The following is a 24,240-nucleotide window of genomic DNA, read 5'->3' as shown; positions in this document are numbered from 1 at the left end:
ACACAAACACAGTCCTAAAGCTCAACAAAATACTAATGCCCAGCCTCTACCGAAATTCCAACGTCCACAATTTCAAGCTCCAATTATTTATCCACAACCTAATACACATTCCTAACACATATATACCCAATTTAATACTCAAAACACAAATTCAGTAATTTAAATCAAATTTATGGTATCCTCACCTTACCCAAGCTTCATATAAGCAAGAGTGAATGTTTTCCTCAAGCTAATTGGATCCTAAAACATCAAAAAGTAAAGAAATTCAATACCCCTACAATATTTTCAAAAATTGGGAGAAAATAGTGGCTAAAAGTGATTAGTGGCTTACCTATGAAATTGTTTCGGTAGAAAGGTAGAGCTCAACGCAGTGGACACGTGGATGCAAACGGTGCAGCAATCGAAACTCGGACGGAGAAGTTACGACAATTTGAATTTACCGTAAGGGTTCCAGATGGCTTCTCTTCTCCTTCCGCCCCCTATTGTGTTTCAGCGCTGTTTATTGCTGAATTGGGGATATGAGAAGCCTGGGTTCATTTTAAGTGCTGGTCCGGTTGGGCCCACGGGTCCGGTTTGGATTCGATTCAACTAGTTCGGTCCGTTCGGTACAATCTTGGGCTGAATTATTCAAAATTAGTGTCAAAATTCTCGTTTCGATGAGCTCTATTCTAATTTGATATAATATTCACATTTTTAATATTTTTTTATTAAAAATTAATTTATTGACTAATTACTTACTAATTTAACGGAGTTTACAGTAAGGACCCAATTAAAAAAAAAAAATTTTGGTGCAAGGACTCAATTAAAAAGAAAAAAAGTACAGAGGCCTAATTAAAAATTCCACAGAACTATAAGAACTGATAGAGTAATTAAACTTATATTGTATTAGTCATAAATCAAATCAACTTAATTCGATTTACTACTAATTCAATATATATAAATAATTTAATTTTCTATTAATACAATATATACACATACAACATATACACATGTAAATCAAATTTACTTAATTTAATTTATTACTAATATAATATATACATGAAAAATCAAATCAATTTAATTCAATTTACATATAATAATATAAATTTAATTAGATTCTATTTACATAAAACTATAAACCCAATATGCATATAACTCCCATCCATTCTGTCTAGGACATTGTTGTGAATTACCCTAAAAATAATGCTAGTATCCGAGACACCTCCAATACTAATAGTTAAACTCTAACGCCCTAGATAGGAGATTTAAACACCATCGATATGAGACTTGGAATCTTTGTCCAAGCCACGTGATTTATTATTGTAGCAGTTTGGCTTTGCTATAATGTATTCAAATTCTGGGTATTCAAGACCTTGAATCTTGATGCATTGCTTAATTTAATCTCAAAGAAAGTTCTACCATGTTGAAACCTATTTCTTTTTTCATTTGCAGAATTATAGAAGCTCATTTTTAATTGTAACATGTATTTATAGAAAGCACCGACTTTTGCAAGATTTAGCACAGAATCTCTAAAATGTTACAAATAGGATGGATAAAGATAGATGCTTATTTATGACGGCTCAATTTTTCTATGCTGAAAGGAGCAAATTCTCATGACAAAGTTTAATTAATGAAGTTTGAAAAGTTGAATTTGTTTGTCTATAAAAGTATGAACGAGACAAAAAGAATATACATAAGCAATAAAAATAATTCTTCCTCTTTTGCTATATTACAACTATTCTGAATATTTCTCTCTCTCACTCTTTATAATATTAGTAAATACATATATAAATTACTGTTATAAATCTAATTATATAAATACTAGAGTCTTCTATTTACATATCTTTATTTTATATATCTTCCTTATTTATTTTACAACACGTTATCAGTGATGAGCGGATAATTTATACGCTTTTTGGCATTAATTTTAGGTAGTTTTTAGTATGATCTAGCTACTTTTAGGGATGTTTTTATTAGTTTTTATGCAAAATTCACATTTCTGGACTTTACTATGAGTTTTTGTGTTTTTCGTTGATTTCAGATATTTTCTGGCTGAAATTGAAGGACCTGAGCAAAAATCTGATAGGAGGCTGAAAAAAGACTATAGATGTTGTTAGATTCTGACCTCCCTGCACTCGAAATGGATTTTCTGGAGCTACATAACTTCAAATGGCGCGCTCTCAATTGCGTTGGAAAGTAGACATCCAGGCTTTCCAGCAATATATAATAGTTTATACTTTATTCAAGCTTAGATGACGCAAACTGGCGTTCAACGCCAATTCCATGCTGCATTCTGGAGTAAAACGCCAGAAACACGTCACAAACCAGAGTTAAACGCCAAAAACACGTTACAACTTGGTGTTTAACCCCAAGAGAAGCCTCTGCACGTGTAAAGCTCAAGCTCAGCCCAAGCACACACCAAAGTGGGTCCCGGAAGTGGATTTCTGCACTAAAACTTATTTCTGTAAACCCTAGTAACTAGTCTAGTATAAATAGGACTTTTTACTATTGTATTTTCATCTTTGGATTATCTTTTGATCATTTGATCACGTTTTGAGGGCTGGCCTCATGGCCATGCCTGGACCTTTATCACTTATATATTTTCAACGATGGAGTTTCTACACACCATAGATTAAGGTGTGGAGCTCTGCTGTTCCTCGAGTATTAATGTAAAGTACTATTATTTTTCTATTCAAATTCATGCTTATTCTTATTCTAAGATATTTGCTGCACTTCAATATAATAAATGTGATGATCCGTAACACTCATCACTATTCTCAACCTATGAACGCGTGCCTGACAACCACTTCCGTTCTACCTTAGATCGAGCGTGTATCTCTTAGCCTCCATTCCGAAAGATCGGAGTCTTCGTGGTATAAGTTAGAATTATTGGCGGCCATTTCTACGATCTGGAAAGTCTAAACCTTGTTTGTGGTATTCCGAGTAGGATTTGAGATGGAATGACTGTGACGAGCTTCAAACTCGCGAGTGTTGGGCGTAGTGACAGATGCAAAAGGATCAATGGATCCTATTCCAACATGATCGAGAACCGATAGATGATTAGCCGTGATGTGACAGCGCATTTGGACCATTTTCACTGAGAGGATGGGAAGTAGCCATTGACAACGGTGACGCCTTACATACAGCTTGCCATAGAAAGAAGTAAGAATGATTGGATGAAAGTAGTAGGAAAGCAGAGATTCAGAAGGAACACAGCATCTTCATGCGCTTATCTGAAATTCCCACCAATGAATTACATAAGTATCTCTATCTCTATTTTATGCTTTATTTATCTTTATATTCGAAAACCATTATAACCATTAGAATCCGCCTGACTGAGATTTACAAGATGACCATAGCTTGCTTCATACCAACAATCTCCGTAGGATCAACCCTTACTCACGTAAGGTTTATTACTTGGACGACCCAGTGCACTTGCTGGTTAGTTGTGCGAAGTTGTGAAAAAGAGTGATATTACAATTGTGTGTACCAAGTTGTTGGCGCCATTGAGATCACAATTTTGTGCACCAATCAGCACGAGACTCTGATCAAATTTTTAGGAAGACTCAGGTAACAAATTTTCATTATATCAAAACTTTCTCATCTTGAATTCAAATTTTCTTGATATATCTGAAAACAACTATTTATCATAGATACTAGATGCTGAAATCCATCTTGATTCAATAGATCTTGGAGATACCATTAAGGCTGAAAATAATGCATCCTAGAAGGATAAAGCCAAAGCCATGATTTTTCTTTGTCGTCATCTTGACGAAGGATTGAAAAATGAATATCTCACATTAAAAGTTCCTACAGATCTTTGGAAAGACCTTGAAGAAAGGTATAATCATAAAAAGACAGTGATACTTCCTCAATCCCGATATGAATGGACGCACTTGCGTCTACAGGATTTTAAATCCATAAATGAATATAATTCTGCAATGTTTCGAATCACTTCACGAATGAAATTATGTGTGGAAAAGATATCTGATAATGATATGTTAGAGAAAACTTTCTCAACCTTTCATGCCTCGAATGTGCTCCTACATCAGCAGTTTCGAGAAAAAGGATTTAAAAAATATTCTGAGTTAATTTCTTGCCTTCTTGTTACTGAACGCAACAATGAGTTACTTTTAAAGAATCATGAAGCCGCTAGCGCCACCCCATTTCCTGAAGTAAATGTGGCAAATTACCCCAGAAGAGGTAAATGGCAAGGTTTTAGTAACAAGAAAAATTATGGAAGGAAAAGGAATTATGTTCAAAAGAGAGGATCTCACCAAAAGTGGGATAAAGAAAAAATATTGGGTAAAATAAATCAATAGAGGATAAGTGTTTCCATTGTGGTGGAAAGGGTCATTGGTCATGTACCTGTCGTACCCCAAGGTACCTAGTCGATCTTTACCAGACATCTTTGAAAAAGGATGACAAAGGAAAGGAAACAAATTTTGTTTCAAATGATGCTGAAAATTTCACCACTCATATGTATCTGATTTCTTTAAGGATCCTAAAGGAAATATTGGTCATTTGATCAATGATGGAATAGTTTAATATGTGAGATTGTTAAGTATTTATGTAAATAAATAATGTAAAGAACTTATTGTTAAGTTTTATTCTCTATGTATTTAAGTTTCAAATATGATGTATATAAATAATGAAATATTAATGTTCATGAATTTTGAAATCATTAAATGTGTCAAGTTTTAAAATAAAATTTCAAGTATATGACATTATTTTTATTTACAGTGTTTCTTAGAAAAATAATTTTGATCAAGTATTCAATTTAACTGTGCATACTACTCATTTTATTATTATTATATGTCTTTGAAAAAAATGGTAAGGATATATAATGAAGATGTATGCCTTGCGGATAGTACAAGTTCGCACACTATTCTCAAAAGTGATATATATTTTACCCATCTTGTGCCAAAAGAAGAATGTGTTAATACTATTATTGACTCAGGCAATGTGATAGAAGGCTCTGGAAGAGCTATAATTTTGTTTCCTGGAGGAACAAAATTTATAATAAATAATGCACTATTATCTACCAAGTCTCTGAGAAACTTGTTGCGTTTCAAAGATATTCGCCGAAATGGATATCATATTGAAACAATGAATAAGGAAAATCATGAGTATTTATGTATCACAACTCATGATTTAAATAAAAAGGTTATATTAGAAAAGTTATCCTCACTTTCATCTGGGTTGTATTATACCAAGATTAGTGCAATTGAATCATATGCCATTGTAAACCAGAAGTTTACTAGCCTAAATGAATTAATAACTTGGTATGATAGATTGGGTCATCCGGGAACAACCACGATGAGGAGAATTATTGAAAACTCCCATGGACATTTACTAAAGAACCAGAAGATTCTTAAAACTAGTGAATTTTGTTGTGCTGCATGTTCTCAGGGAAAGTTAATTTTAAGGCCATCACCAGTAAAGATTGGATTTGAGTCCCCTGAACTCCTAGAAAGGATTCATTGTGATATATGTGGACCTATTCATCCACCATGTGAATCTTTTAGATATTTTACGGTTCTGATAGACGCATCTTCAAGATGGTCACATGTGTGCTTATTGTCTTCTCGCAACCTGGCGTTTGCGAGATTAATAGCTCAAATTATTCGATTAAAAGCACAATTTTCAGAAAATCCAATCAAAGCAATTTGTCTTAATAATGCTGGTGAATTTACTTTCCAAGCTTTTGATGCTTATTGTATGGCTAATGGAATAAGTGTTGAACATCTAGTAGCTTATGTTCACACACAAAATGGATTAGCAGAATCACTTATTAAGCGCCTCCGATTAGTTGCTAGACCCTTACTTATGAGAATAAATCTCCCAACCTCGGTTTGGGGGCATGCTATTTTACATGCTGTAACACTTATTCGTTTGAGACCAACGAGTTACCATCAGTTCTCTCCTATGCAATTAGCTTTTGGCCAGCATCCAAATGTTTCCCATTTAAGAATATTTGGGTGTGCGATATATGTTCCCATTGTACCACCTAATCGCACCAAAATGGGACCCCAACTAAAATTAGGGATATATGTTGGATATGATTTCCCCTCTATAGTGAGGTATCTTGAGATACAAACAGGAGATGTATTTAAAGCCTAATTTGCGGATTGTCATTTTGATGAATCAAAATTTCCAACATTAGGGGGAGAGAATGAGCTTCCTGAAAAGGAACTTAATTGGAATGCATCAGCGTTGATGCATTTAGATCATCGATCAAGGAAATGTGAACTAGAAGTTTAAAAGATTAAACATTTGCAAAGAATAGCAAATGAATTGCCTGATACATTTTCTGATACAAAGAGGATAACCAAGTCGTATATACCAGCGAAAAATACTCCAATTCGAATTGATGTCCCAATTGAACAAATTGCCACTGAAGCAAATACACGCCAGAAGCGTGGCAGGCCTGTCGGTTCCAAAGACAAAAATCCTCGAAAGAGAAAAAAGGTAAATACTATTCCTGTTGGAAAAGACATAGTAGAGACACCTGCAGTTGTCCAAAATTCTGATATAATTTTAACCCCAGAAGACGTTCAGGTACTTGAAAATTGTGAAAATGACAAGATCTTGATAAATTATGTCTTTACAGGAGAGAAATGAGACCGGAATAAGACAATTGTCAATAAAATATTTGCATATAATGTGGCATTAAATATCATGCATGAAAGTAAGGATCTTGAGCCAAGATCAGTCGAAGAATGTCGACAAAGGAATGATTGGCCAAAATGGAAAGAAGCCATGAAGGCTGAATTAGACTCACTTGCAAAAAGTGAAGTCTTTGGACCTGTAGTCCGTACACCAGAAGATGTAAAACCTGTTGGATACAGATGGGTATTTGTGAGAAAACGAAATGAAAAAAATGAAGTTGTGCGCTACAAAGCCCGACTTGTGGCACAAGGTTTTTCACAAAGGCCCCGGTATTGATTATGAAGAAACGTATTCCCCTGTAGTGAATGCGATAACATTGCGTTATTTGGTCAGTTTATCTGCGTATCATAAACTGCCAGGGACGGACCCAAGCACAATAATGAGGAGGCACTTGCCCCACGGTGTTTTTAATTTTTGTTTTAAAAAATATAGTTATATATAATATGTCCCCATTTTAAATTTTAAATAACCCTACTATAAATAAAATAAACCTAATCAAATTTAATTATTGTACCGTTACTCTTTTATTCTCTTAAATCCTCTTCTTATTTTTATATTTTTAACCTTCTTTTTTTATTCTTTGTCTAGTGGTCATCTTCTCTTCATCAAAAAGTAAATTTTAAATTCTTCAATTTTTTTATATAGCTCTCCATGGCTCTATGTATCTTTCATTTTCATTATTTCTCTTTTTGATATTTTCAATTATAGTTTTTAATTCAAACAATTATAGTTTAGGTATTAATTTAATATTTTATTTTTTCGTGACTTTATATATTTTATTTTATTCTCGATTTATTCATCCTTATTATTTATTTTTTATCTTTTATTCTATTATATATACCTATATTGCATATAAAATTTTAAAATGAACTGATTAATTTACTAATTTAGAATATATTTTTTATTTTTAAAAATAATGATAAAAAATATTTTAATTACAATATATAATTAAACAAATGCATAAAATCTTTTATCTAACATTATATCAAAATTAAATTAAAAATATATAACAAATTTAATTATTTTAAAAAGAAATAAAGAAATTATAAATTATGTTTCTATTATTTTATATAAACATACTTTTCATATAAAGATTTAATTTTTCTAGTATTTATTTATAATTTTAATTTCAAATTATAAATACTAATGTATCATTAAGCACTAATATGCCAGTTAATTCAGTCTTTTATTATTAAATGTAAATAAAAAAATTAGTTAGAATAATAAGTTATCTATAGTTTAATTAAAATATTTTAATTTTAAGTTTTAGAAATAAAAAAATATTTTTTTATAAATTATATATAATGAATAGTATTTCAAGAATAAAAGTGTTCACTAACTCTTTTTAATTTTTATATCTCGATAAAATTAATAATATTTAACAAAACTTATTTAACATATATATTTTTGCCCCCACTCCTAAAATTTTCTGGGTTCGTCAGTGTAAACTGCATATGCATTTAATGGATGTGGTAACAACCTATTTATACGGCTCATTAGTTCGGGATATCTATATGAAAGTCCCTGAAGGACTAAAGATATCTAAACCATCCAATGAATATTCGCAAGGGTTATACTGAGTCAAATTGCAAAGACCTTTATATGGTCTAAAGCAATCTGGACGAATGTGGTATAATCGTCTTACTGAGTATCTGGCCAAAAATGGATTCAAGAAAGATGATATATGTCCATGTGTTTTCATAAAGAAATCTGCATCTGGATTCATTATAATTAATGTGTACGTTGATGATTTAAAAGAAGAGTTTGAGATGAAAGATCTTGGAAGGACTAAATTTTTTCTCGGCCTGCAGATCGAGCATATAAAAAATGGGATCTTTATTTATCAAACAACATACACAGAGAAGATATTGAAAAAATTTTATATGGATAAGTCACATCCCTTGAGTATCCCAATGATCGTAAGATCTTTGAATGTGGAAAATGATCGATTCCGTCCTAAAGAAGAAAATAAAGATATTCTTGGTCCTCAGGTACCATATCTTAGTGCCATTGGGGTGCTAATGTATCTTGCTAATAATACGTGACCTGATATATCATTTGCTGTGAATTTACTAGCAAGATATAGTTCCTCTCCAACTAGAAGATTTTGGAGTAGAATCAAACAAAACTTTCGATATCTTCATGGGACAGCTAATATGGGATTGTTTTATTCCCATGGATCCAAGTCAAAACTAATTAGCTATGTAGATGCTAGATACTTGTCTGATCCACACAAAGGGAGATCATAAACAGGATACCTGTTCACATATAGTGGTACAGCTATATCATGGAGGTCCACGAAATAGACGATTGCAGCAACATCCTCTAATCATGCTGAAATACTAGCGATACATGAAGCTAGTCGCGAGTGTTTTTGGCTGAGGAGTTTGATCCAATATATCCTATCATCATGTGGACTGATTGATCATAAGATAGCTCCAACTGTCCTGTTTGAAGATAATACAGCATGCATTGCTCAACTTAAAGGCGGATACATCAAAGGTGATAGAACAAAGTATATTTCTCCCAAATTCTTCTTCACTCATGATCTTCAAACTCAAAAGATAATTGATGTCCAACAAATCCGCTCAAGTGACAATCTGGCAGATTTATTTATAAAGTCACTCCCAAAATCCTCCTTTGAAAGATTGGTACATGAGATTGGGATGCGCCGATTTCGAGACATTAAATGATGTCGACAAGAGGAGGAGATGATACGTCAGCATCTTTCTTATCTTTCCCTAGTGAATTTACATTTAAATTGTTGAGTTTAATCAAGAATTAATTATCTTTTAGCCACTATGGATGCAACTTTGAGTCTCGTGCAATTTTGATTATTTTAGGTAGCATTTGCTTGGATTTGATGGAGAAGAAGCTTGCACAAATGGAAGGAGCACAAGAATTAAAGAAGATGATCAGCGAGGAGCGACACGTGCGCGTACCTAACGCGTGCGCGTGATTTGGAGATTTGTGCAGCGACACGTGCGCGTACCAAACGCGTACGGTGACACGCGAAGAAGACCATCGATGCGTACACGTGACTGACGTGTACGTGTGACATGCGCCACGTGCAGAAAATGCAGAAAACACTGGGGGCGATTTTTGGGCCCCATTTTGGCACTCAAGTAAGGCGTAACTCTCTGCCAAGTTAGGCGCGGATCTAGTGAAGCTAAGTGGTCCCCACATTACAAGGCACGGATTATTTAATTAATTCTGATTTAAATTTAAATTTTAAAAAATAAGAAAAGATATTATTTTAATTTAAGAAATTTAGATTTTAAATTAATTAGGATTAGATATAAAAGAGAAAAGAAACTTCTCTTCTGGGGGGGATTCCATTCAATTCCATCTCATTCCAAAATTTACAGTTTACCAGAATCCTAGTCTTGACTCTTTTCCAAGATCAACTAAACCTCCAGTGTTAAGGTTAGGAGCTATGTCTATTGTATGGATTGATTCTATTATTTTTCTATTTTAATTTATGTACTGATTTATAAATTTAAGAATTGTTTTCGTTCTTTATCTTATGAAATTTGGGTGGAACGGAAGTATGAACCTCTTTCTAATTGAGTTCTTGTATAACTTGAAAAAGCTCTTTACCTGAACAACAGCTTGAAAACATATTCTGCTAAATTTCTAATTATCTGGACTTAACGGGATACGTGACATATAATCCTCTTATATTTAGGTAATTAGGACTTTTGTGGCATATAAACTAGAAATTAAACTTCACCCTCTAATTGGAATTAATTGACCAAGAATTGGCCGTTGATGAATTTTAGAGGAGACTAGAAAGGTCTAAGAAATTAGGGTCTAATCACATATAGTGTGCCGTGAATTAAATCTTGCATGATTAAAATAAATTAATAAGAAAAATCAATCCGAAAAATAGATAACTTTGAAATCTTAACTGTCTTCTTTGTATTGTTTCTCCCATCTTATTTACTGCTTGCTTTCTGATATTCTCTTAATGGCTGTTTAATGATTTTGAACACTCAAACACTATTTTCTGCTTGCCCAACTAAGTAAATTAATCAACCATCATTGCTTAGTCCATCAATCCTCGTGGGATTGACCCTCACTCACCTAAGGTATTATTTGGTACGACCCGGTGCACTTGCCGGTTAGTTTGTGGGTTATAAATTCTGCACCAAGTTTTTGGCGCCGTTGCCGGGGATTGATAGTGATTAACAACTATTAGTTGTTTGATTGCTTAGATTAGGCGTTTTATTTTTAATTTTATTTAAATTTTGCTTTAAATATTTTTGAAATAAATAAAAAAATAGAACTAATATTTTTCTTAATTTCTGAATTTAAGTTTGGTGTTACCTAGCTATTTTTTATTTTAATTTTTCTTATTTATTTTTTTGTTATTTTCGATTTTTTTTGCCTTAATTCCACTCAGAATTTTCAAAATTTATTTATTTATTTTATTTAGTATTTTTATTTTATTTCTTTACACAGGTTACCTCACTTGGAATTCTCTGCACTCTGACGTAGAGAGTTCCATCTTTCCTTGTCTTCTGTTTGTTTATACACAGGAACAGAGACAAAGAACATCTCTTAGACTTTGATCCTGAACCTGAAAGAACTTTCAGGCAACGTTTGTAACAAGCAAGACTTTACAAGGCTGTAGAATCCACTATGGATCCTAACAATGCTGCTAATGCCAATGTGGCAAACCCAAATGGGAATGAACAACAAAGGAGAGTACTTGGCTCTTACTCTACCCCTACTGCAGATCTTTATGGAAAAAGAATTGTGGTGCCTCCTATAGCTCCGAACAACTTTGAGTTGAAGCCACAATTGGTCACCCTGGTGCAACAAAACTGCCAATACCATGGTCTTCCCCACGAAGACCCAAATCAATTTATTTCTAATTTTTTGCAGATTTGTGATAATGTAAAGACAAATGGAGTGAACCCGGAGGTGTACAAACTCATGCTCTTCCCGTTTGCTCTGAGGGATGGAGGAAAGTTATGGCTAGATTCCCAATCCAAGGAGAGTTTGGATACTTGGGACAAGGTTGTTACTGAGTTTCTTACTAAAGTTTTCCTACCAAAGAAGCTGACTAAGTTTAGGGTGGAGGTTCAGACCTTCAGACAGAAGGATGGTGAAACTCTTTATGAAACTTGGAAGAGATACAAGCTACTAACTAGGCAATGCCCTCCGGACATGTTCTCCAAATGGACCCAACTAGATATCTTTTATGAAGGTTTGGGTGAAATGTCCAAGATGTGCTTAGATAATTCTGCAGGTGGTTCACTACATAAGAAGAAGACACCGGAGGAGACTATTGAGCTTATTGAATTGGTTGCTAGCAACCAATATTTATACTCATCTAATAGAAATTCTGTGAACTCTAAGACTCCTCAAAAGAAGGGTGTTATGGAAGTAGAAGCTCTTAATGCTATTCTTACTCAAAACAAGCTTATGTCTCAACAAATAAGTCTACTTACTCAACATATGAGTGGCATGCAAGTCTCAGCTATCAACACCCAAAATCCACCATAAGAGGCCTCTTATGACATGACAGGTAATTTTGTGCAAAATGATAATTATGATTATGCTCAATCCTCTTCTAAACAGGTCAATTTCATGGGGAGTGGTTCTAGAAATCCCAATAATGATCCATATTCTAAGACATACAATCTTGGATGGATGGACCAACCTCAGAGATCTCAGAATTTCAACAATAATTCTCATGGCGGTTTCCAACAGAACAATCATAATTACTGCCAATTTCAGTCTCATCAACAACAACCACCTCAGCAGGCACATTCTCAATCCCAACAAGATTCTAATTGGGAGATTATGAGGAGTTTTATGCAGGAAATCAGAGCCTCCATTAGAAACTTATAGGTACAAATGGGCCAACTAAACAAGTAAATATCTGAGAGGTTTGCAAATACAATTCAAAACTTGGAGATTCATATGGGTCAATTAGCCACAAAAGTTAATGAAATTGATAAGAGGACCATTAATAGCCTTCCTGGTAACACAATTTCAAATCCAAGAGAGGAATGCAAGGCTATCACCTGGATAAATGGACAAGTGGCAAGTATGGAAGCACAAGTTAATGAGGAGCCAGTTGAAAAAGAAGCTCCAGAGAAGAAGAAGGAAGAAGTAGAGCACGTCCCTCCAAAGCGTGCAGACAACCCATTCCCAGATTCTCTTGACACTTATCCTACATTGCCAAAGGCTCCTGAGTACAAGCTTAAAATGCCATATCCTCAGAGACTTCAAAAAGAGACCAAGGACAAGCAGTTTTCAAAGTTCTTGGAAGTCTTCAGAAAGTTGCAAATCAATATTCCTTTTGCTGAGGTTTTGGAGCAAATGCCTCTCTATGTCAAATTTATGAAGGAATTATTGTAAAAGAAGAAGCCTTTAAAGGGAGATGAGACAATGGTTCTGACTAAGGAATGTAGTGCCATCATTTAGAATAACTTGCCAAAGAAGATGCCAGATCTAGGGAGCTTTCAAATTCCATGCACCATTAGGAGCACAACCTTTGAGAAAGCGTTATGTGATCTGGGAGCAAGCATCAATTTAACGCCCTTGTCTGTAATGAAGAAGCTGCAAATCTAAGAGGCACAACCCACAAGGATTGCATTACAGATGGCAAACAAATCTATAAAGCTTGCATATGGATTAGTAGAGAATATCTTGGTCAAAGTGGGTAAATTCTTCCTCCCAACAGATTTTGTGATTCTTTACACAGGGGAGGATGAGAATGCCTCTATAATTCTAGGAAGACCATTCCTAGCCACTGGAAGAGCTCTGATTGATGTAGAAGTGGGTGAATTAGTGCTTAGAGTGTATGATGAACAACTAGACTTTCATGTCTTCAAAGATATACATTCAGTAGGTAAAGAAGAGAGTTGCATGCAAACTGATCTTATTAATCCAAACCTTCAAGAACCCCCTGATGATGCACAGCAGAATTTGCAGCTCAAACCTCCTTTGGTGACAATCAATAAAATTCCTCCTGACATCAAACCTAAGTTTGGTGTCGGAAATGCATCATCCATCAAGGAGGAGGTTCCCAAAAAGAAGAAAGTACCCAGAGGATGGAGAAAAAAAAGATCCCCACTGAAGGTTTCTCCCCAGGAATAAAAGTGGTGTTGACTAACAATCCAGTATGGATTTATACATTAAATAGAATCCTCTCTCTGGAGCATATTGAGCTACTTTATGGAGACACAGGAAAGAAGTTCAAAGTAAGGGGTGAAGAGCTGAGCCCCTATGATCCTCCTCCTTAAAGGAGCTTACCGTCAAGCTAGTGACGGTAAAGAAGCGCTTGTCAGGAGGCAACCCGATAATTTCGTATCCTTAGTTATTTTTCGTAGTAGTGCTTTTCTTATTTATTTGATTTTTATTGAGTTTGTACTGTTTTTCTTTCATTTTACGTGTGTTCTGATCATGCAGCTATTTTAGAACAGGAACTGAACAATCCAAAAAAAGAGAAAAAAGAAGAGAGAAGAGAAAATAGGCCGTAAGTGGCACTGGAGTTGTGCAGGAACTATGCATCGCGCACCAGCTTATCCACGCGTACGCGTACCTCTGGTTCACGGACCACCCATGCAAGCGCGTGCCTGATGCACACACGTGCCTTGAAAAAATCGACATAAATAGGTGCATGGCCGAAAGTTATGCTGGTCTCGCGCTGGTACTATGCTAGCCGCGCAACTCAACCCATGCGTCCGCGTCCCTGACGCGTACGCGTCGGTCGCGCCGCATCACTTACCCAGCGTGCCACCCTATTTTCATTCTCTCTCTTTCCAAATACTAATTCTCTCTCGTTCTTTTCCCCTTTTATCATTCTTTTATCATATTAATTGTTTTTATGTCCCTCTCTATTTTCAGTTCTTCTTTGCTTGAGGACAAGCAAACCTTTAAGTTTGATGTTGACGCTTCACTTATGGCTTCTCTGTTTAGCACCAAAGGGAGATGAATGTTCTTCATGTAGGAATGAGATGGCCACCAGCATAACTGAGGTGGTTGACTTTCTTTCATTCTATTTCTCTTCCGTTCTCATTTTGTTGTCTTCTGTTTTCTGTTGCTTTGATTGCTTGCATTTTTTATAGTGATTTTATCTTTAAAAAAAATTATATATATCTGTCTCATGTATCGCTCACTGAGCTTGAATTCAAAAAAAAAAAGAAGTGATGTATTGCATGAGAAATTGAGTTTATATTTAAGAGTAGTCTTATTTACTTAAATGTGGTAGCATTATTTGTGATTTTGAATGCATGACATGAACAGTGTGTATTTGAATTTGAATCAAATGATGTTGATGTATAAGGAACAGGAATTTAGAGAATTATTATGACTTCTCTGAAATAAACAAAAATTTAATCCTTGAAGTAAAAGAAACAGCAAAAGAAAAAAAACTATAAATGCAAGGTCCAAGGTTCTGAGCATCAATGACTATGGAGGTCAGACATTATTAAAATCTCAAAGAGTTGTTTCCCTAGTCATATGCTTGTGGTGTGATTATGTCAAGTAATCCTTGTGACAGAACACTTAGAGTCGAGACCAAGTGCGTTTAACAGAGTATGCCAAAGGCTTTGAGCACCACTGTCTGGGAGTAACTGCAAGAAAAATCAGAACTTAAACAGAGTCCCCCAGTTAAGTGCTTGTGGTGTTTCTGTGTCAAGTAACCCTTGAGACAAAACATTTTAAGTCACGGCTAGGCTCAAGGAGCAAAGCACCAAAGAAAAATAAATTAAAGTAAATTTTGTTGTGTTCAAGGATTAAACTTGAGTATAAAGATCAGAGAATTTATAATATGATCCGGATTCTAATTCCGAATGACACTGACGTTCCTCTAATTCAAAGGAGAGTGAGATGCCAAAACTGCTCAAAATTACAATGAATAAACTCCAATTTTAAGAATAGACTTAAGCATGACTAAACTCTCACTTCTCATGCAAATTCACATCTTAATCATGCACTTATTTTGGTTGCTTGAGGACAAGAAACAATTCAAGTTTGGTGTTGTGATGCGTGAGCATCTTTCTTATCTTTTCCTAGTGAATTTGCATTTAAATTGTTGAGTTTAATCAAGAATTAATTATCTTTTAGCCAATATGGATGCTACTTTGAGTCTCGTGCAATTTTGTTTATTTTAGGTAACATTTGGCTGGATTTGATGGAGAAGAAGCTTGCACAAATGGAAGGAGCACAAGAATTAAAGGAGATGATTAGTGAGGAGCGACGCGTGCGCGTACCTGACGCGTACGCGTGACACGCGAAGAAGACCATCGACACGTACGCGTGACATGCGCTACGTGAAAAAAATGCAGAAAATGTTGGGGACGATTTTTGGTCCCCATTTTGGCACTCAAGTAAGGCACAGCTCTCTGCCATGTTAGGCGCGGATCCAGTGAAGCTGAGTGGTCCCCACGTTACAAGGCGCGGATTATTTAATTAATTCTGATTTAAATTTAAATTTTAAAAAATAGAAAAATATATTATTTTAATTTTAGAAATTAGATTTTAAATTAATTAGGATTAGATATAATAGAGAAAAGAAACTTCTCTTCTGGGGGGGATTCCATTCAATTGCATCTCATTCCAAAATTTACAGTTTACCAGAATCCTAGTCTTGACTCTTTTCCATGAGCAACTAAACCTCCACTGTTAAGGTTAGAAGCTCTGTCTATTGTATGGATTAATTCTATTGTTTTTCTATTTTAATTTATGTACTAATTTATAAATTTAAGAATTGTTTTCGTTCTTTATCTTATGAAATTGGGTGGAACGGAAGTATGACCCTCTTTCTAATTGAGTTCTTGTATAACTTGGAAAAGCTCTTTACCTGCAACAGCTTGAAAATATATTCTCCTAAATTTCTAATTATCTGGACTTAACGGGATACGTGACATATAATCCTCTTATATTTGGATAATTAGGACTTTTGTGCCATATAAATTAGAAATTAAACTTCACCCTCTAATTGGAATTAATTGACCAAAAAATTGGCAATTGATGAATTTTAGAGGAGACTAGAAAGGTCTAAGGAATTAGGGTCTAATCACATATAGTTTGCCGTAAATTAAATCTTGCATGATTAAAATAAATTAATAAGAAAAATCAATTCGAAAAATAGATAACTCTAAAATCTTAACTGCCTTCTTCGTATTGTTTCTCCCATTTTATTTACTGCTTGCTTTCTGATATTCTCTTAATTACTGTTTAATGCTTTTTGTACACTCAAACACTATTTTCTGCTTGCCTAACTAAGTAAATTAATCAACCATCGTTGCTTAGTCCATAAATCCTCGTGGGATCGACCCTCACTCACCTGAGGTATTACTTGGTACGACCTGTTACACTTGCCGGTTAGTTTGTGAGTTATAAATTCCACACCAGGAGACTGTACTCTTTTTCCCTTTGTCAGTTTTTGTTCCATTGGGTTTTTCTTGACAGGTTTTTAATGAGGCAGTCCCCGTCACAAAGGATATTATTAAATTAAATATAAGGTAAAGTTAAAATCTAATTATATAAATTATTGTTATAAATCTAATTATATAAATACTAGAGTCACATATCTTTATTTCATATATCTTCCTTATTTATTTTTTTTCTTTTGAAATACTGTTATTTTTTATATATTATTAAATTAAATATAATTATTTATTAATAACTATATTTAAAATCTGATTAATTTTTAAAATCTGATTAATTGTAAAACGTCATTTATTGTTGGAAATATCCAACAGAAAGTAGCTGTAATTGTGAGTGCATTGTTGTAGGTGATAATATTAAGACAAAGCCTTATGTGTAGATTGAAAAAAGACATCTATATGTATAAATTATTGCTAGAGGAATATTAGATGGACAAGTATTCCTTGGAAAGACAATGTTTATGGTGAGAGCAGATGTTATATGCCGCTGCTGTCTCGCTAATCGATCACGTGTGTTTTCTATGTTATGGGTAAAAATTATCATTATTTTGATTAATTAAGGTAAAGTTTAATTAAGTATTTTTTGGACTTTTTTGTGAATTGTCATTTTTCTGGACGAAGTTGAGTTAACAGACTTGTCATTTTGTCCTCATTCTCCATCTGTTTGTATCAAAATGATAATCCAAAAGAAAGTGAACTTGTTTCTTATTGTTCTAGCTTACAATTGAGTTAGTCCAATTGTGTGGCTGTGTTGCTTAAACTAAGAGACTCCACATTGGAGAGAGTTTAGTCGCCCAAGTATTGTGATGATTTTTGGTTGATTGTCCCATTGTATAGAGAGAGGTTGTTATCTTTTCGTTCGTTAGTTTTCATCTTCTACGTCATTTACTACTATTACTACTACTACTACTACTACTACTACTAATAATAATAATAATAATAATAATAATAATAATAATAATAATAATAATAATAATAATAATAATAATAATCACAACAACATTAATAAAAATATTAAAACCTAAAAAATAACAGACAAAACATTTAACAATAGTAAATTTCACAATAGTAACCAAATTCTTGAAATTATAATAATTATATTGAATAGTATTACGAAACCGAAAAAACAAAAACATAAATACTTATATTATTAACGTCTTTTTTCAATTAGGGATATAAGTAAATTTTTTTTATAAATTTTTATTTTCAATTGATATTAAAAAAAATTTTAATTTTAGCAAAATGTAAAGATTACATATAAAATAACACAAAATTTTAAATCTCAGTAATGAACAAAAAATTTCCTCCTAAAAATTAACTCCAATAATTAAGAACTTATTTTTCAAAGGTACAATAAATTAAGAATTTATTTCAAAATTATAATAAAATTAAAATAAAAGAGTATATAAAATAGACCAACAAAAACTAACTTTTTTGTTTTAAAATGCTTTACAGGAAATAAACCCAGAAAACATATCAAATCCATGTACTATGAAATGGCCCAAATAAATACTTAATAGAAGATATTTTAATTATCCAATCGTCTTCCTTTAATCTTATAAATTGCACGTGCTTGACACTGTAAACTACTGCTACAAGTACGGGAAGTAGCTGCTGCGACGCAGAAGTTGTCCCTTCAAGAGACGCTTGTCTATTCAGCCCTCCTCCAGCAAAATATAGATGTCTATGCAATATCTATACTTAAAAATTTGCCTAACACTACTAATAGTAGAAAAAAAAAAATTTCTTCTTTGAGCCTAGTTCGTAATTGTATTAATTTTTTTATAATTATTTATTGTAGCTTGTATATTGGGTTCTCTTATAGATTTTCTTTTAATATAAAATAAAAAGAAAAATTCTATGGTGCTTACATTCAAAATCAATATGTGATGCGATGCTGATAAGAGGTGGTACATTATTAGGTTGCTGCGTGTGTGAAAAATGAAACAGTTTCTGATACGACGTTTATAGCCGCATTGTGATGGAGGTTAAAGAGTCCTATTTCTATTATTTTTAGGGTATTTAATTAGATAATTAGTTGTTGCATAATGAAAGTAGATTAGGCCCGCAAAATACCGTAGAAATTGGGACTTTTGTTTCTCGGTGAAAGACTATTAGAAAATCTGCTAAAATTATTACTTGGCTTCTGAATTAGTACAAACAACGTAGTACTAAAATAATAAATTTTTTAAAATCTATTTTCTTTACTCTTAATATATATGTTTAATCATTTCTTATTATGTGAGTCTCCAACCGAAAATCAGATAGCAATAATATTAATATAGAGATTGTTATTATTATGGAGAGAGATCATGAATAAATATTTATTTCTTTTAAATTATCAATTTTTTATTTCTATTTTTATCCATTTATTTGGTTTTATGTTCCTTTTTATTTTTTCAAATTTTCTTTGTATACTTTCAAAACTTACAAGTATAAAATAGCAAATTATTAACTTCTAAGCCCAAAAAATAGAATTTTTTTTCCAGCGTCATAACCAAATCCTAAATGAACCACAATTATTTGACACATAATAATTGATGTTATTAAAACATTAAAATGGAAATAAAGTTTTTTATTTTTACATAAATTTTACTTCTGAGTTAATCACTTAATTGGTGCACAATTAATGGGCTCAGGTATGTAATGTTGATCGAAGATAAATAAAAAATAAAGAGGGTCAAAAAAAATAAAGAAGGTTCCTAAAAATTCCAAAGGGCTACACGAGAGACATAAACTGAAAATCCTAATCTGGGTGTATGTTTCTTCTGGTGATTCTAGTGGATCTACTGCACCCAGAGCTATGTCACCCCGTCGCCCCCAGTTTGTCGCGCGTCGTCGCTGCGAGTGATGTAGCTGGGGCCGGTTGTCATCACTGATATCTTCGTCACAGTATCAAACTCAGACACCGCCTCCGATACGCATTTTCGCTGCGGTGTTCATCTCCAGCAAAAGTGGCAGCAAGTTCCGGTGGGTTGTTGGTGTCGTATTGTTGCCTCGAGCGTCGCGATCAGCTTTGTCCTCGCCATTAACTTCCAACGCGCAACCCGATTTGGTGAGTTTTAAGAAATTTTCGTGTTCTTTCTGTTTCAATTTGGTTGATATCATTCATCACTGCACTCTGATATTTTTATTGAAAGTTGAATGGGTTAGTGAAATTAGTTTGATTAAATTAGTTTGTTACTGAAGAAATTTGGTATTGATTGAAAGTTGAGTTTATTGTCGTATTGCTGAATAATCAGTTATTTAATATTATTTGCTGTGAAACACCATGGCTGAAGATTGAATATATTGTTGTGTTGCTAAAATAGTGACTAAGCTAATTTCTTGTTTATGTAAATATGTAAATCATGTTTCTTTGTTGAAAATGATTAAAGTTGAATTTGGTTGATTATGATGGCAAAATTTTTATGGTGTTCATAAGTGAAGATTGAATCCATTGTTGATTGCTAAAATAAACACTAAGCTAAAATAATCACTAAATCTAATTTTTGGAAGAAAAAATCAGGGTTGGATGCACATTTTGGGGGCTTCTTTGGTTTAGTGTTTGGAGCATCAAATAAAGTCTAATATCATTTATTTATTTTTATAGAATTCTTTTAATTTTATGTTTATATGAATTTTTTACCTATTAATCATTTTTGTATGGAAATATTTTTTTCTTGTATTATAATTCTATTAATTCTATCAGAGTACTAAAGAGTATTGTGAGTACAAGAAAAAAGAGTATTAATATTTATATAACTACCTAAAATAAGATTACAAAATAATATAGAAAATTTATTTAAATTTATGTCCTTTTCAATATATTTGTATCGAAATGTTATTTTGAATAATATGATATGAACAACACTTAATTCACTATAATTTGTTTTAGTATAAAAATTGTCAAACATAAACTACGTTAATACTAACTCACTTTTCATAAAAATCAATTTTATAAAATCAATTTTATGGCAACTCCTATTTCTAAATTTTAATTCAAACACACCCAAAAGTATATAATCCCATTGTATCATTGTATTTGGCCTATGCCTAAAGTTTTTAATTTACGTATGATAAAAATGAATGTTATTAAATGTCAATAAAATTAAAAGAGAAGATTTTTTAAAAGTTAATTGAGATAATATTATATACTTTTTATTTTTGTTAATTTGGTTTTGTTCTAGTTATATTTGCATTACTAAATTTTTTTAGGTCCTTCAACTAATGTTGAATGTGAACATTTGAAGTCATGACAAGTAGGTTTTGCTGCAAATTTTTATGTCATTTAAGGATATAATAATTTCAAATTGCGAGCAGATTTTTGGAAAATAATTTGATGGCTGATTTTATTTCGGTATGTGACGTCTGTACAGGGGAGTATGGGGGTTTATTCTTAGCAATGATTAGTGTCATTAATTTGGCAAGTGTTTAAGTTTGCTACAGCACTGGGTTTGTGTTTGAATCCGTTTGGGTATAGAATGTTATTAGAGAAGGTTTTAATATGATAGAAATTTTAGAAATGGCTAATTTGAAGTAGAGAACTTGTTCTTCTCCTAACATTTCGGTGTACTTGATAAACCACTATTTTATGGTTTATATTGTGTTTAATTGTGTGGTTTTATCATGATCTTTACCCACTTATTCATTAATTTAGCATGCATTTATATTTCCTTCCTGAAATTATTACATGATTGAAAACTGCTTCCTAGAGACTTTTAATTATGCATTTTAATTCTCCTTTAGTCCATTCGATATCGTAATCTGTGTGTTAAGTGTTTCAGGCTTTATATGGCATGAATGAGTTGGAGATTGGAAAGGAAGCTAGCGAAAATGGAAGGAACACGAGAAATTGAGGAGATAACCAGCGAGAAGTAACGCGGCCGCATGGCTCACGCGTTCGCGCGAAAGAGGAGAAATTGGAGTGACGCGGCCGCATGGCTCACACGACCGCACGGATTGGAAAAGCACAAGTGACGCGGAAGCATGGACGACGCGAACGCGTGGCAGGGAAAAACGCGAATGACGCGTCCGCATGGATGACGCGATCGCGTGACATGCGCGATCTGCATAATGTGCAGAATTCGCTGGGGGCGATTTTGGACCCTATTTTGACCCAGTTTTTGGCCCAGAATAGCAGACTAGAGCCAGAGAACATGCAGAAACTAGGGACAACAATTCATTCTACACAGTTTTAGTTTTAGATCTAGTTTTTACTCCTCCTCTAAGTTTTTCTCTCTACACATTCATAGTTCTTAGGATTTTATTTTTCTACCACTTTTTGCATTGGGATACTGAGAAGAGTTATTACCTCATCAAGACTTCGTCATTCTAGTTCGTTTTCTTTACTTGGCTTTACTCTTCCATGTCCTTTGCTTTGTTTAATTTTACCATTGGACTATTTTTAGGATTATTTAATACAAGGATTACTTTTATTTTTAATTGATTATTTTGATTTTTATTTACAATGTCTTTCTTTAATTCCTTTTCATATGTTATGAATTTTACATTCACAATGAGTGAGTAGTTCCCTAACTTGATGGGGAGTTGATTGAAAGGAACTCTTGAGTTAGAAAGCTTAAAAGAAAGATTGTAATTGGGTTTATTGTTGGATTGCCCTCTAGTCACTAACACCAATCCCTTTTAATTAAGTGGGTTGCAACTTGTGAACGGACGTAGCATTCCAACTTGTTTGACTTTCCCTTACCTAGTAAGAGATAACAAAACAGGATAACCTTTAATTATCAATTAATCTAGAGAGTAATCCAACAATAATGGGGCTTCCAACTAATCAACTCCCAGTCAAGGCTTTTATTTACGTTATTCAAATTCTCCAATTTTATTTCCTGTTTACTCAACTCAAACCTTTTTGAAAACATCTGATTAATAAAATAGCACACTTTTTCTGCAACTCGTTGGGAGACAACCTGGGATTCATACTTCCAGTATTTTAATTTTAAATTTCTGTGACACATTTCTAAATTGATAAGTGGATTTCTGGCGAGTTAAGAACTATACTTGCAACGTATATATTTTACTAATTTTTAATTCGCCAATTTCTGCCCGCATCAATTTTTGGCGCCGTTGTCGGGGAGTTGCAACAATGTGGTAATTTATTGATTGGTATTTATTTTAATTGCAATTTTTTTCTTTTCATTCTGTCACTATGAGCTGTACGTCTCTTTCGTTAAATGACACGTTCACTTCCTGATCCAAGCTTGCCAGTATTTGACTCTGAAATTAAAAGAACTCTTTCACGTATAAGGCAAGCTCGGCGTCAGCGACTCCTCTTTGAGGACAAACCTGAACCATCATCTAAGGAAGAAACAAGCTCCCCCTCTACTGATCCAGTTCATTTACGTGCAGGTGACATGGCAGCGCCCAGAAGAGTCACTATCCAGGAGGAAGGAGCCCCTGATTTTACGCTCCAACCATTCCAGGCACACCACCCAGCAGTAGTTGTAGATTTTAAAATAAAGTCTTCACTACTCAACTTGATGCCCAAGTTTCATGGCTTACCTGTTCAAGAGCCTATCAAGCATCTTAGGGATTTCCAGACTGCTTGTTCTACTGTTAAGCGTGATGGCACTGATGAAATCTCCATTCTGTTGAAAGCCTTCCCGTTTTCTCTGGAGAGAAAGGCAAGAGAGTGGTACTACATTCAATCCCTAGCAAATGTATCCAACTGGGATACACTCAGAAAAGAATTTTTGGAAAAATTCTTTCCATCTGAAGTTACTGATAAACTGAGGAAAGACATCTCCACGATTGTTTAGGATGACAACGAGACTCTCTTTGAATACTGGGAGCGCTTCAATAATCTTCTGGAAGCATGCCCCCACCATAGGATTGACAAGATAGTGTTACTCAGTTATATCACATAAAGGCATGAGGCCCCAAGATAAGACCACATTGGAAAGTGCTAGCAATGGATCTATGAAGAAGTACAAGACCACTGATCAGGCATGGCAATTGATCAGCGACTTAGCTGAATCTACTAGGAACCACAGGTAGAAACAAGGCCGTTCAAAAGCTGTTGCATAAGTATCCTCTAGCAGAGAGACTGCTGCTCTAGCTTAGAGTATCTGTGAAATGACCAATTTGCTGAAGCAGATACAATTGAATCAACAACAAGTTCAGCAAGCTCAACCTCCTCCACTACAGCAAAGCCAACAGTTAGTCCCACAGAGAGTTT

The 24,240-nt window shown here is 33.7% G+C and overlaps 1 non-coding gene across 1 annotated transcript; it reads right to left on the bottom strand.

Annotated features, from left to right (window-relative positions):
* Positions 1-23,788: 23,788 nt before the first annotated feature.
* LOC112718693 (small nucleolar RNA R71) lies at positions 23,789-23,895 on the bottom strand. Its single transcript, XR_003161022.1, has one exon. It is a non-coding gene; the product is annotated as a small nucleolar RNA R71 (small nucleolar RNA).
* Between the last annotated feature and the right edge of the window lie 345 nt (positions 23,896-24,240).

Source organism: Arachis hypogaea, chromosome 10 (genome assembly GCF_003086295.3).
Source record: "Arachis hypogaea cultivar Tifrunner chromosome 10, arahy.Tifrunner.gnm2.J5K5, whole genome shotgun sequence".
NCBI lineage: Eukaryota > Viridiplantae > Streptophyta > Magnoliopsida > Fabales > Fabaceae > Arachis > Arachis hypogaea.
The sequence above is the reverse complement of the archived record's forward strand: the minus strand, read 5'-3'. Positions and strand labels throughout refer to the sequence as shown.